The sequence below is a fragment of the Lucilia cuprina genome, chromosome 2 (assembly GCF_022045245.1).
Source record: "Lucilia cuprina isolate Lc7/37 chromosome 2, ASM2204524v1, whole genome shotgun sequence".
Lineage (NCBI taxonomy): Eukaryota > Metazoa > Arthropoda > Insecta > Diptera > Calliphoridae > Lucilia > Lucilia cuprina.
In genome coordinates, this window is record NC_060950.1 from 51,588,557 (window position 1) to 51,603,200 (window position 14,644).

Consider the following 14,644-nt stretch of genomic DNA (forward strand, 5'->3'; position numbering starts at 1 on the left):
TTGTTTTTCTGTGTTTTTCGTTATGTATGTTAAGATGTCTGTTGGTTAAGATCTCTTGTGTATTTTGTTTTGATTTGGTGTAATATTAATGTAGTTGGGAAAAAATTTATAAAACTAATATGTTTAAAATACACTATGGTGAGGGTATATAAGATTCGGCACAGCCGAATATAGCACTCTTACTTGTTTATTTATGCGATGGTTTATTAAAATCGGACATTCTTTTCAGATTTTTGAAAAAAGTTCTTTTTTAGGGCATTTAGGACCCGCTGATTGCAAAAATCTTGTCAAAAAATTTTCCGAGTTTTCGTTTTCCCAGAAAAGCCTGTTCGAAATTTCGAACAGTGGCGCTTATCATATATACCAACTTTGTACGCAAGTAAAACATTTGGATTTATTTGCTGTTTTTTTATTTTTTTTATTATTTTTGAATCAAATGGTACAATAGTAATTTAATTTAGTAAAAAATAATAAAATGAATAAATATTTCTATTCATGTTTTAACTTGAAACATTTTGTATGCAAATGAACATCCAATTGAAAGTCGGTATTATTTTGTCCCGCATAAATATTTGTTTCTTAAATAATAAGATCAAAGACTTCGTCATCGTAAAATAATTGAAACAATTGCAATGGAGAATGGTTGCTCAATTTTGAGCAAATATTTTCTTTCAGTCCAGTCAATGGTTCTGGATTTGGAGCAATGTCAAAATAGAATTCCTTTTGATTTCTTTTTGTCCATTTCGGTTTCCCAAAAGAACTGAGAGGCTTGTATTCAAATCGAGGCTTCTTCGATGTTGAAGGTTGGGTTCCTTCTTCAAATTCAGGATAGCCACTCTCTTCAATTTAATTTTTTTCAGTTACAATTTCAACATAACCGGCAACTTCATTCATTGGATTTTGATCTACGTTTAAGGCTATTTCATCATCATTGATAGTCTCTTCATTCGAACATTCATAGACTCGATCAGGCGGAAGTATATTAACACAATTGATATTGCAGTCATCATCACTCCAATTGGCTATTATTTCATCCAACTCCTTTATAGACAAAACCTTTGTATGTGTACCCATACTTACTTAGTCTCAGGATTTCAACTATTTTAACATTTTGTCTGATAATATTGAAAAGAAACAGCTACTAAAGTTATAGAGTACTTTAGTAGCTGTTTCCTACAACTTTTATTTGATATATTTTCCAGAATAAGTGCAAAAAAAAATATTAAAAAAAGTATTTTAAATTTTTAAGAAAATTTTATCCCCATATTGTAATTCTCTTGTTATTTCAAATCGATGTATTGAAAGTTCCTAAACAAAAAAATTATTTTAACAGACAGATTTACTACCGGTTAAACGATAATCAGATATTGAGATGTAGCAGTGAAAGTATAAAATAAGACTCGGGAGTATCACAGTACTCTTGTACTTCAAATAGTATTAAAACAAGTACCATCGTACCAATTTTACCATCTCTGATGTGAACATTTAGAAGATAACGGGCAAATTATTGCAAGTTCACCAATTTCTATCTATGAAATATGAATTTGCAATGATTTGAATGAAATATGAATTTGCAATGGAGGGCTTGGCAAAACATATATGAATTAAATACAAAATTTCGTATATCTTGAAAACTGTTAGATAATTAAAATTTTTCATAGATAGATAGAAATTGGCGAACTTGCAATAATTTTCTTGGCATCTGGCATATGTAATATATTGTTAATTTGGAAAAATATTGTAATTAAAATTTTCAAAATCTTGAAGTGAGTATTTTATTTATATTGCTTTTAGGGCACATTGGGTATAGCTATATATCATTATACCCTACACCACAAAAATATTGGTCCTAGACCCACCTTAAAGTATACCAAGTATGTCCTTAAAGTATATAAAGTATGTCTGTGTGTCCATGTAAACCTTGTGCGCACGCTACAGGTCGCAATTTTCAAGATAATTTGATGAAATTTGGCACATACTCTTTTTTTTGGTTCAAGGACGATTTCTATTGAAAATCGTTGAAATCGATCCATTATTTCTCCTAACTCATAAGTACGTTAAATGTTTTATAATGTCAACGAAAATCAGCAAAAATTAGTGTTATAGAACAATAATTGACAATACTAATTTTTATTGTGATCGGGCCTCATATGACCCTAGTCCCCATACAGACTCCCCTTCAGAAAATGACTTGATGGTCAAAATTAACTTATAATTACTTATAAAACGATTAAAATCTACATAAATGACTTTGTAGTAGACGTAAATTCATCTATCAAAATTTATAAGGATAGGCCCATATTTACCCCTTCTCCCCTATGATCCCTCTTGTAGAAAATCTCTCTTTTTTGTCAACAATAAGTAAAAATATTCCACAATAAAACAAATTAAATGCTTTATTTAAAAAAAATTCAACATTTTAACATACTGACTGGTGTAGGGTATCATATGGATGGCAATGTCCGACTATAAATTCATACTTGTCTATTCATATATTTAACAAGTAAGAGTGCTATATTCGACTGTGCCGAATCTTATATACCCTTCACCATAGTGTTTTTTAAACATATTAGTTTTATAAATTTTTTCCCGACTACATAATTATTACACCAAAAGCAAAACAAGTATGAATGTATAGTCGGGCGTAGCCGACCATATGATACCCTACACCAGTCAGTATGTATGTTAAAAATGGGGATTATTAAAAAAATAAAGCATTTGGTTTGTTTTTTTAACTTTATTTCGGAATATTTTTACTTTTTGGCAAAAAAGATTTTTTTAAGAGGGCTCAAAGGGGAGTAGGGCAAAATATGGCCCTATCCTTTAAAATGTTGGTAGGGGGAGTTAAGTCTTCTTTAAGTGTTATTAGTGTTTGTAAGTGAATTTTGACCTCTAAGTCATTTTCTGAAAGGGAGTTTGTATGGGGGATAGGGTCAAATGATGCCCGATCATTACAAAAATCGGTAGTATCATATAAAGTTCTATAAAACTAAGTTTTGTCGACTTTTGTTAACAAAATAGATCATAATAGTTGTTCATTATACCCTACACCACTAAAGTGGTGTATGCAACAACGCTAATCGAAATAAAAAACAAAATACACAAGGCATCTATTCCAACAGACATCATCTAAACATACATAACGAAAAACACAGAAAAACAAAAACAAAATAAACAACGCAAGAAAACCAACCTACATCCAGATATACGAACAGAATTCACAAAAGCATCCAAACTACAAAACAAAATACACAGCTGAATAAAACTAAATACATCTACACACACGTGTACATCTTTTCTCATATACAGTGTTGTTGTTGCTTATTTAACAAAGCAATAACAAAATAAGTATGACATTTTTTTATGAAATTAGAGGTTGTCTCGGATTTTTGCTCATATTGCCGTTATTTACCGACTGATTTTAAATAGCGATCTTCTCGAAAGCATGTCTAACAGAATTATTGAAGATTCGGGTCTCGCCGATATCTGGGGTCCTCTAAAAACTGATTTCAGCAGACAGACAGACGGACATGGCTTAATCGACTCCGCTATCTATAAGGATCCAGAATATATATACTTTATAGGGTCGGAAAATTATATTATAGAAATTACAAACGGAATGACAGACTTATATATACCCATCCTACGAAGGGAGTAGCTAATAGCCGGTGTACTTCGCTACCCCAATCGAAATTAAATACATAATAGTCCAAAAAATTATTTATTTAACTCAATAACATTTTTCTTAAAGGTTTATTATAATTTCACTTGATGACAATATATTTCACTGAAATTCTAAAATAATACATTAATGATCTATTTATTTCTTAAGTGCTAAAATTTAATATATATGTGTACTTTTATTCACAAAAAAAAAAAAATTCTAATGCCTTGGGATATATAGTACAATATTTTTTGGTTTTACCCTCTAGTATAAATAAAGAACCTACTTAACGATTTTGAAAATTTTAAGCACAATAGTTTTTCAAATTAACAATATGTTACATATGAGAGATGCCAAGCAAATTATTACAAGTTCGTCAATATCTATCTAACTATGAAAAATTTTAATTATCTAACAGTTTTCAAGATATAAGATTTTTTCTATTTAATTCATGTGAGGGCCTCAAGCTCGCAGATGAACTTCCGCTCTTTTTCCTCAAAAATGTTCAGATAAATATATTATAATAAATAGTGCAAAATTTGATGAATCTAGTTCTATATTTTCCTAGATAAACAATATTTTGTATTTTATTCATTGGAGATGTCAGGTCCCCATTTAAAGTTCGTTCGTTGTACTCTAAAAGTTCAGATGAATTTCAAAATTCTTCCAGTAAAATTTAATGATTTTAGCTCTTATAATTTCTCAGATATACGAACTTTTCTATTTTATTCATGTCAGCCACCCAGATGAAAGTAAGCTCATTTTTTAAATGTTCAGATGAATATTAAAGTTTTTTGTGCAAAATTTTAAGAATTTAGTTATATTAGTTTCTCATATAAATGAATTTTTGTATATAATTAATATGGGAGGTATCGCTCCCCACTTCCAATTTATTACCCAAAATGTTTACATGGGTGTTAAAGATACTAGTGCAAAATTTTAAGATTCTAACTGTAATAGTTTCCAAGATAAACTAATTATTGTATTTAATTTATATGGGAGGTTCCACGCCCCCTAACGTTGGTCCGCCCACTTTTTATTGTAAATAATCATATTGACACTAAAGTGACTCCGACAAAATTTGGGGACTCTAACTGTTATGTTATCTAAACTAAACGAATTTTATATTTTCTTAATGTGAGCGTGGCTGGTTGCCCATTTTAAATTTCAAAATAAAAAGTAGCCTATTAGCTATTCCAAACACACGCTGTGAAAATTTCAAGAAAATCGGTTCATCCGGTTAGTAGTCTATAACGTTCAAACATACAAACACACTTCCATTTTTATATAAGACTAGCTATAACCAGTGTGCTTCGCTACCCTCATCGTAATGGAATAAAATAAATATCATTATTGTAAATGTATATATATCTGCAATATCAAAAATTCCCCTTTTAGAGAACTCTTTAAGTTTGATTTTATGATTCTAGTCTCAATATTACAGAAAATTAGAAAAAACAGTTAAAGAACGAAAAAGTACCAGACAGTGCCTTTTTATATATTTTCATTAAATCAGGATGACGCATGTTTAATTTTCAACCAGAAACCAAAAAAATCGCATAAAGATTTTTATACAATCAGGAAGCTACATGTCCAATTTAATGTTTTTAGGTTCAATATTATAGAAAATTCGAAAAGTATTAGTAAAAGAACAAAAAAGTACCAGAGTATGCTTTTTCAATTTTCGTTCAATTGAATAACTGCGTGTTTAATTTTATGTTTATATATTCAATATTTTAGAAAGCTCTAAACGTACCAGTGAAGTACGAAAAAGTAATTAACTCCGGGCTCCACATGCTTAATTTCATGTTTCTAGGATCAATATTATAAAAAAAACACAAAAAGTACCTTTTGAAGAACGAAAAAGTACCCTTTTATAGGTTCTCACTTAATCCAGGCTCTAAACGCTTAATTTCATGTTTCTAGGTTCAATATTATAGAAAATTTTAAATGTACCTTTTAAAGAACGAAAAAGTACCAAAAAGTCCCCTTTTATAGGTCCTCACTTAATCCGGGCTCTACATGCTTAATTTCACGTTTCTAGGTTCAATATTATACAAAAATCCAAAAAGTACCTTTTGAAGAACGAAAAGGTTTCAAAAAGTTCCCTTTTATATGTTCTCACTTAATCCATGCTCTACATACTTAATTTCATGTTTCTAGGTTCAATATTATAAAAAATTCAAAAAGTACCTCTTGATGAACGAAAAGTCCCCTTTTATAGATTCTCATTTACTCCGGGCTCTACATGCTTAATTTCATGTTTCTAGGTTAAATTTTATAGAAAACTCAAAAAGTACCTTTTGTAGAACGAAACAGTACCAAAAAGTCTCCTTTTATAGATTCTCATTTACTCTGGGCTCTACATGCTTAATTTCATGTTTCTAGGTTCAATATTATACAAAAATCCAAAAAGTACCTTTTGAAGAACGAAAAAGTACCAAAAGTCCCCTTTTATAGGTTCTCACTTAATTCATCCTCTACATACTTAATTTCATGTTTCTAGGTTCAATATTATAGGAAATTAAAAAAGTACCTTTTGAAGAACGAAAAAGTACCAAAAAGTCCCCTTTTATAGATTCTCATTTACTCCGGGCTCTACATACTTAATTTCATGTTTCTAGGTTCAATATTATAGGAAATTCAAAAAGTACCTTTTGAAGAACAAAAAAGTACCAAAAAGTCCCCTTTTATAGATTCTCATTTACTCCGGGCTCTACATGCTTAATTTCATTAACGAAATAAAAATTCTATTCCAAAATGATGCAACATCGTAGTGGGAGCCCGTTATTACGTATTTATATGTATAAGTTAATAAACCAAAATCAATGTTTTATGAAAAAAGTACCAAAAATAGGTACAATTTTCACCCCTTAAACATCCGAATAACCAAAAAGTACTAAATTTGTATTTTTATTTTTTCGTCAAGTTATGAAGGAGTCAAAAATATTGTTTGAATGTTCACTGGTTTAAAAGATACATGGGGTGCAAAAAAAGTACCAAAATACAGTTTTTACCCGTTTATTCCCTAAAGGGGCCGAAATTGAAAAAAGCACCAGACACCTGTCCGCTTATTTTTTAAATGAACGACGATAAGCTATAAACTATTTTTGTATCTTTTCTAGTTTAGGAGATATAAGGTTACCGATTTTACCCGTTTTACCCTTTTTTGCCCCCTAAACATTCGAATTTCCAAAAATCCCGTCTTAGTGGATCTATTTGGTGGGAGACCAACCCCCTGTCCAAATTTCAGCTCTTTAGCTTTAACCGTTTAGGCTGTGCGATGATGAATCAGTCAATCAGTCAGTCAGTCAGTAACGTTAGAATTTTATATATATAGATTATATAAGATTATATAGAAGATTGTCCGATTTGAATAAAATTTGGAATATATGTATATTTTATATTGTCTGATCCTAAATACTCTGAAAATAATTTGTTTAAAATGTGCAACAGTAAAGAATTAATACGTATTCTCTAAAATCCGAAATCCGCAGAGTTCAAATCGCAGGTGCAGCTAAACTGTTAGAATTATTAATCTATTTTTTACACCATTTTATTCACTTATCTGTTGTTCATAATGAACAAAGTTTAAAAAAACTGAAATTGGAGATTTGAAACGGTAAAAAATTCAAACTTTTTTGACCATAGCTGACAACAAGTTCCCGTTATACGGACAAAAACTATTATTCGAGTAACTACAAATAATTTTTTTTTAAATTATAATAATTCTTATTTATTTAATTTTCATGAAAAGTAGTGCCTCTGCGTCATGAAGACATTGTTGAGGCAAGTTGGCATTATAATTCAATGCAAATATATATACAATTTTGTAAATATAAAAAGCAATAATTTTATAATTTCAGTTGATTATTTCTTCTACAAAAGGTGCATTTTGTTACAAAAGAAGCATTTCAATATTTTCCAGAAAAAATTGTTTTAATTTTCTTTTAAAAACAGAAATTCGCTCTAAGTTTCTTAGATCTTGTGGAAGATTATTAAATTCTATGCTACCCATGTGTTCAACTCATTGTTTTGTAGTTTCCAATCTGCATCTTGCTACTCGAAGATTCGAACTATTTCTTGTGTTAAAAGCTATTTGGTTTCTTGTAAATATAATGGTATGATGACTAATATTATTATGCAAAAGTTGCATTTTATATAAACCGTAGACAGGCAGAATGGTTTTTGTAATATTATTATATAAAACTAAAGTTGAATATGTCATAGGTAAATTAAAAACACACTTTAATGCTTTATTCTGCACTATTTGTAGAGACTTAAGTTCTGTTTTCCTATAACCATATATCATTGGCAGATAATTCAGATGGCTGTGAATTAAGGCATAGTATATCAGTAACTTTGTATTCGTATCAAATTTGTTTTTGTATTTATACATTAATCCTATGGCAGAGGTTATTTTGGATTTTAAATATTTTATATGAATATCGCAGACAAATTATTCTGTAGATGTACTCCAAGATATTTTGTTGTATTAGTTTCTGTGACATTTTTGCCATCTACATGTATACTGAAGTTTAGATTACCAGCTGGATACGGTTGAAATCTTATAAGTTTAGTTTTTTCAGTGTTTAAAATCAACTTATTCATTCTAATATATTCAGTTATCAAATCTGAATCTCTTTCCATTTGAATTTTTAACATTGTTTCATGTTTATAAGGATAAATTACGCATATATCATCCGCAAACAAATATGTTGTTCCAAATAATTGGATATTCAGAAAGTCATTAATATAAATAGTAAAAAGTAATGGACCCAACACACTTCCCTGCGGGACTCCATATTTAACATCACCTATATAACTTTTATAGTTATCGAGTGCCACAAATTGTTTTCGGTTTGTTAAATATTCATTTAATAATTTGAATGATCTTTGATTTAAACCATATTTCTGAAGTTTTTGCATTAAAATATTTGGATCAATAAGATCAAATGCTTTCGAGAGATCATAAAATATAGCACAAACACCGCTGAAACCTTTATCCAATCCATCACAAATTTTATTTATTGTATTTGCAACTGCTTCCGCGGTTCCGGAACCTTTTTTAAATCCATATTGTGATCTTAACAATAAATTATTGCCATCAAAGTATTCAAGTAGTTGTTTGTGTAATATTTTTTCAAATATTTTATCAAACACTGGAAGTAACGCAATAGGTCGAAATGAATTTATTTGGAGGCTCGAAGTATTTTTGGGTATAGGTATAATTTTCGCAATTTTTAAAGCATCCGGATACAAAGAGCATCCAATCATACTGTTAAACATTCTCAACAGGTATGGAGTTATAATATCTTGACATTTGTATAACATTTTTGATGATATTCCATCATAACCACAACTTTTGTTCAAATCTAAGTTAGAAATTATTTCTAAAATCTCAGTTTCCGACGTAAATTTAAAGTCAAAAATAGTTGAAGTTTGCCTTAGTGTTCGAAAGCCATTATATGAATTACCAGGTAAGTCTTGAATTTGATTTCTTAGAATTTCAGGTATTTGTAAAAAGTAACGATTTATTTCATCGCATTTGATCTGATCATCCATAATAATTTCACCATTTAAATTTGTTAGAACAGCTTTAGACTTCGATTTCCTTCCTAAATTATCATTTAGAAATTTCCAACATTTCTTTGGGTCGCTTTGTACAGTACTAAGAGTTTCAGCATAATAATCATTCATACATTGCTTACAAGCATTTTTTACAACTTTACTTATACGTTTTAGTCTTTGTTCAGTTTCGTAAGTTCTGTATTTTTTTCTTTGTTTTAAAAGTTTGTGTTTAAGGTTAATTAATGCATGTAGATTTCCATTAACCCAGGGTGTCATTTCATCTTTAAACATTCGCCTGGTCCTTTTTTTCACGGTTGTTTTTTCAATTGCATTAGAGACATACGATGTAATTTGACAAAGATCTGAGGCAGGATTTCCAGTTTCTATAAATGAGCGTAAAGAAGTACAAAGCATTTCTTTTGCAAGGTCATAATTGCAAAAAGATTGGATTTTTTCAACATATTCTACGCAAGTTATTTCTTTTTTTAATTTACACGATAATATATTGTGATCTGTAAGTGAACAGCGAATTGTGTCAATAAAAATTTCATCAGTTATATTGCTGAATACATTATCTATTGATGTACCAGATTCAGGTCTTGTGATTAAATTATGGCAATTTTTATAATTGAAACTTCTTAAAATATTAAGAATGTTATCATAATTTAAATTATTTAAAATATCAACATTTGAGTCACCCATAGTAATATTTGGGCTTCGACCATGATTAAAGAGCAATGTTTCCAGAAAACATAAAAACTGTGTGTAATGACATTTTTGAGACCTATAAAATGAAGTTATCATTAATGGTTTTCCATTTATCTTGAAATTTTCTAACGAAATTGTTATATTCTCAATAAAATTACTGCTTTCACATTCAATTATCTTGTATTGTAAGTTATTTTGAATATAAATAGATGTTCCGCCAAATCCATCAGCTTTGCAGGAATGAACCACGTTATAGCCAGGTATGTTGTATATTTGAGTTAAATCTGATCTAAGCCATGTTTCTTGAATAGCAATTATGCTAGGCAATTTTGGAAATTTAGAAATTAATAATTTAAATCTGTTTAATTTGTCTACAGCTGAAATGCTTCTAATGTTTACACTTATAATATGAAAACTAGTTTTAAAAAATTTATTGTAATGATTAAAAAAGTTATTAATATTAGAAAAATGTTGATTTGTACTCATAATAGAGAAAATAGATAAAAAATATAATATTTTGTGTTCATTTATTAATTACTAAACTGGAGAAACAAAGGCAGCTCCATTTTCACCATCATCATCATCATCCGTGTTTTCGATAGTACCTGGTACATTAGATCTACGCTTTGAAATTGGATTGGTTGTGGCATCCATTAATATAATGTCAACATCTTCTTCAGACTTAATGAATTTAGGAGGGGATATTCCATTTCTTCTAGCATAAACTTTACCATTGAGTGTATATACTGACTGATAACCAACTGTTTTAAGGCTTCTAGCATATCGGAAAAGGTTTAACGTTTTTGCTAAGAAAATCGTTAACATAAATTGACTTCGTTTCAGATTTTTCTTTAAGTTTGGATTTCTCTGACATTAATTTTTTCTTCGATTTGGTTGAGATGAATTTTACTACCATCATATTTTTCTTATTTGGCTCTCTTTTTTTATTTAAAAAATACGCTGTTTCCACATCATTCTCTTCTATGTTTAAACCAACATTAGAAGAAATGTTTAATAATGTTTCAATCGCGGTTTTATTATCTTCAACTACAACTCCACTAACTATGCAATCCCTTTTTACTCTTTCATTATTCAATAGTTTAACAGAATCTTTTAACATCGTTATCTCATTTTTTAATTTTTTATTTTCTTTCTGTACATTTTCAATTTTCTGTTTGTTTTCAGCCACCCCTCGTAAAATATCATCATATTGTTTAGACATAAACATCATTGTCTGTTTTAGCTCAGACAGCTGATCAAGTTTTTTTAATTGTCATTCAGCTCCTCTTTGACAGTGCTGCCACTATTACTACATAAATGACAAATGTACTCAATACTCTCATCTTCTATCAGCTGTTCAAATTCGCTTTTATTTAATTTTGTACATATTGCATGTAATGTTTTAACGCACTTATCACATTGTATATAATCGTCGTTTTCTTTTACCTCTATTCTACATTGATTGCAAACTTTCTTATTATTTTTAATGCTACGGCGATTTTTACCAGGCATCTTTCAATGTTTTGATGTTCTTTTCACTTTGTTTTATTAGTTAAAACAGTTTATATGTTTAAAGAACGTTTATACGTTTTTTTGAAAATATTTTTGCAGAGTAATTTTTTGTCACATTTTGTATTTGTGTGCTGTGAGACACGTTAATGGCCTATGGAATTTGCAATAACTTTTTCCAACCAATTTTTCTGTTTTATATCTTTCTGAAATGCTTGCTATGTGCACATTACGATTCCTTTATAATAAAGTTTAAAATTTAGCCGTTGCGGCAACTGTAAACGTTATTCTACCAGCCTAATTTTTGCAGGACATGGTTTTACAATCCATAGAACAATTCCAGAGGGGGGCCGCCTATCGGATAATTTTTTTCCTTCATACTTGGAGCACTCTAATGTATGTACATTATAGGCCTGCGAATGTTTAACTTGACGAAAATTGTCACACTATACCTTGCTATGTCATGTAATGCTATTTCTACCTCCTTAACATTAGCACACGAAGCGAAACAAAAGGCAGCCCATAACACACCTTCATTTGCACACAATCTCTTCCCAGCAGTTCGACAAAGAGTCAATGCATACGAAAAAGAATGTTATTTCTACTAATAGTTAACCACTTGGATGACTGTAATTCGTAAATTTTTGGTCATTCGTCACGAATGTACCCTTTGTAATCGAGAATGAAGACAGTTGTCACTTTAGTTTCCTCTTTCTAATCGGGAGCGGAGACAGTCGTCTCTTTACTGCCCTCAAGTAACCTAGAGATTATACTCTTAAAAGTTTTTTTGTTGTACTTCCGAAAATAGTTATTTTACCCATCTTTTGGAGAAATGATTATTACTTTCTACTAATATACCACCATCTGGTGGACTCAAATTTATATCTTTCGGGCCAATCGTCACATTATTGTCCCATAGTATTCTATAGAGTAGACACTTGAAATTTTTAAATTTTATGTTTTTGGTCTTTCGTCACAAATAAACTCTTTGTAATTAAGTGTCCCCTTTGTAAGCGAGAGCGGAGGCAATCGTTTCTTTACTGTCTCTTTGTAGGGTGTAGAGTGACGATTGACTTCCTCGTAGGACAAGCCTATGTTAAAATGGTCGGTCACCTGGGTAGTCAGGTGGCTAGGGCCCACCACAAGTGGTAGGTTAAGTGGTCAGTTCGGGATTGTCCCGTCGAACTGCTGGGTTGTTATTCCCTTAAATGTTAATTCTGTGCGTATATGTATGTACGTCACGTATTTAACAAAATTTTGTACGACATTAAGCAAAATAATATAGAGTTCTCATTTTGGTTACAGTTAGCACACAATTGGCTAAACATTCCATATAAAAGTTATCACGATAAGCCTGCTGATACGTTCATTTTAAATAAAAACTTAATTTTTGGTCGCATATGTATATCTCAAAACTTTTGCTATCGACTTTGAACTTTTATATATTTTTAGAAAGACAATTTATTTATAAGAATATATAAATACCTATTTATATCTATTTATAGCAACAGTTTAATTGCCCAGTATTGTTTACTTACTTACATACATATATTGTGTATGTATGATAAGTAATAAACATTGTGCATTATATTCTTTTATTATATATTAATTGTCGATTATTGTTGCTGAGCGCAAATGAAGATCATGATCAGACATGCACAATCTTCCCTAATTTCTTATTTTACACACAAAGTGTAAATAATACAAGTTGGTGACAATTGTGCATGCCTTGCTGTTTACACATCATTTCTGTATTCCCAATTTTTATTGATTGTTATTTAAATACCTATTTTACATATTTCTTATAATTAGAATAATGTTGCTAAGTGATTCTCTTTTTCTGTAATCCCAATTTGTTAATTATTGTTTACGTATTTTACATATCTTCTTGTAACACTAATTTGTTGCTAAGTGAATAGGTATTTCTGCATTCCCAATTTTGTTTATGAATATAGAGTATGTACGATCATTAAGTGCAATACATATTTACATGTACGTATGTAAATATGTATTTACATTTATAATTGTTATTTCTTATATTAAGTTTTGAAAACCAGAATCGAATCAGTATTAAGCAAGTGTTCAAACTGTGAAAACTTAAAATAAATTCTTAAAAGATCCTGAAAGGACTACATAAATATTATATTTATTTATTTTTAATCCTGCAAGGACATTATTTAAAATAAATAAAAATATCATTTAAAAAAATAAAAATATAAATTTAAAATAAATAAAAATATAAACTTGTGTAAAATTTTATAACATAAAATAAACTTCATGAACTAAAGATCCTGAAAGGATTATATAATTATTATGCCAATATATTTTGATCCTGCAAGGACATCATTATTGAAAATAAATTAAAAATATAAATTTCTGTAAAACTTTATAACATAAAATAAACCTATATGTATTAAAATAAAGAAAATTAAATAAATACTTTATTATAAAATTTGAATAAAATAAAGAATTGCATAAGTGTTTTATTTGAAATTGAAAACTGAAACATAATTGATAACCACAATGGTTTTCCTTGGAGACAAGCCCCTCTCCTGTGGTAGTTAAAGATTTTGAAAGAGCACTCAGTATGTTTTTTCAGATAATTCGTTAATTTATTTCATCAATTACTTTACTTTCTATTTTATAATAATTATAAACATTACATAATTGTATTTCATTGATTTACACTTATTCTAAAAACTAAACTAATATTTTACATCGGAATTGGCTCATTACTTTCCTTTAAAAATTTTTAATAAATAACTTCTTTGTTTCGCACAATGAGGATATAATTTTGGAAGATTACAATTGAAAAACACTTTTAAGAATAAAATGTATTGTACATTTTCAAAATTAATTAAAAATAATTTCAAATGCCCAACGAAATTGTTTGGAATTCTAAAAATCCGAAATACGTTATTGTCATGCAAATTCTGATGAAAAGCAATTAAATGCACCAAAATTTGTATTTTAATATTTTTTCACGGTTTTCCCATTCTACACAGTATTTATTTTTAATTGGAAAACATAAATTTACTTTTTCATATATTTTATGAATTAACTTTGTAAAGTATAACATATATAAATAAATAAATTTAATTTTCACCTGTTTATACGAACTTTATTGTGAACAAAAAACTAAATTTTATTAAAAAATATTAGGCAAAAAAACTTAGTTGATTCACTGTATAT

At 29.1% G+C, this 14,644-nt stretch overlaps 1 pseudogene; it reads right to left on the minus strand.

Annotated features, from left to right (window-relative positions):
- Positions 1–10,480: 10,480 nt before the first annotated feature.
- LOC124420946 overlaps positions 10,481–14,644 on the minus strand; it is a 4,843-nt pseudogene continuing 679 nt past the window's right edge.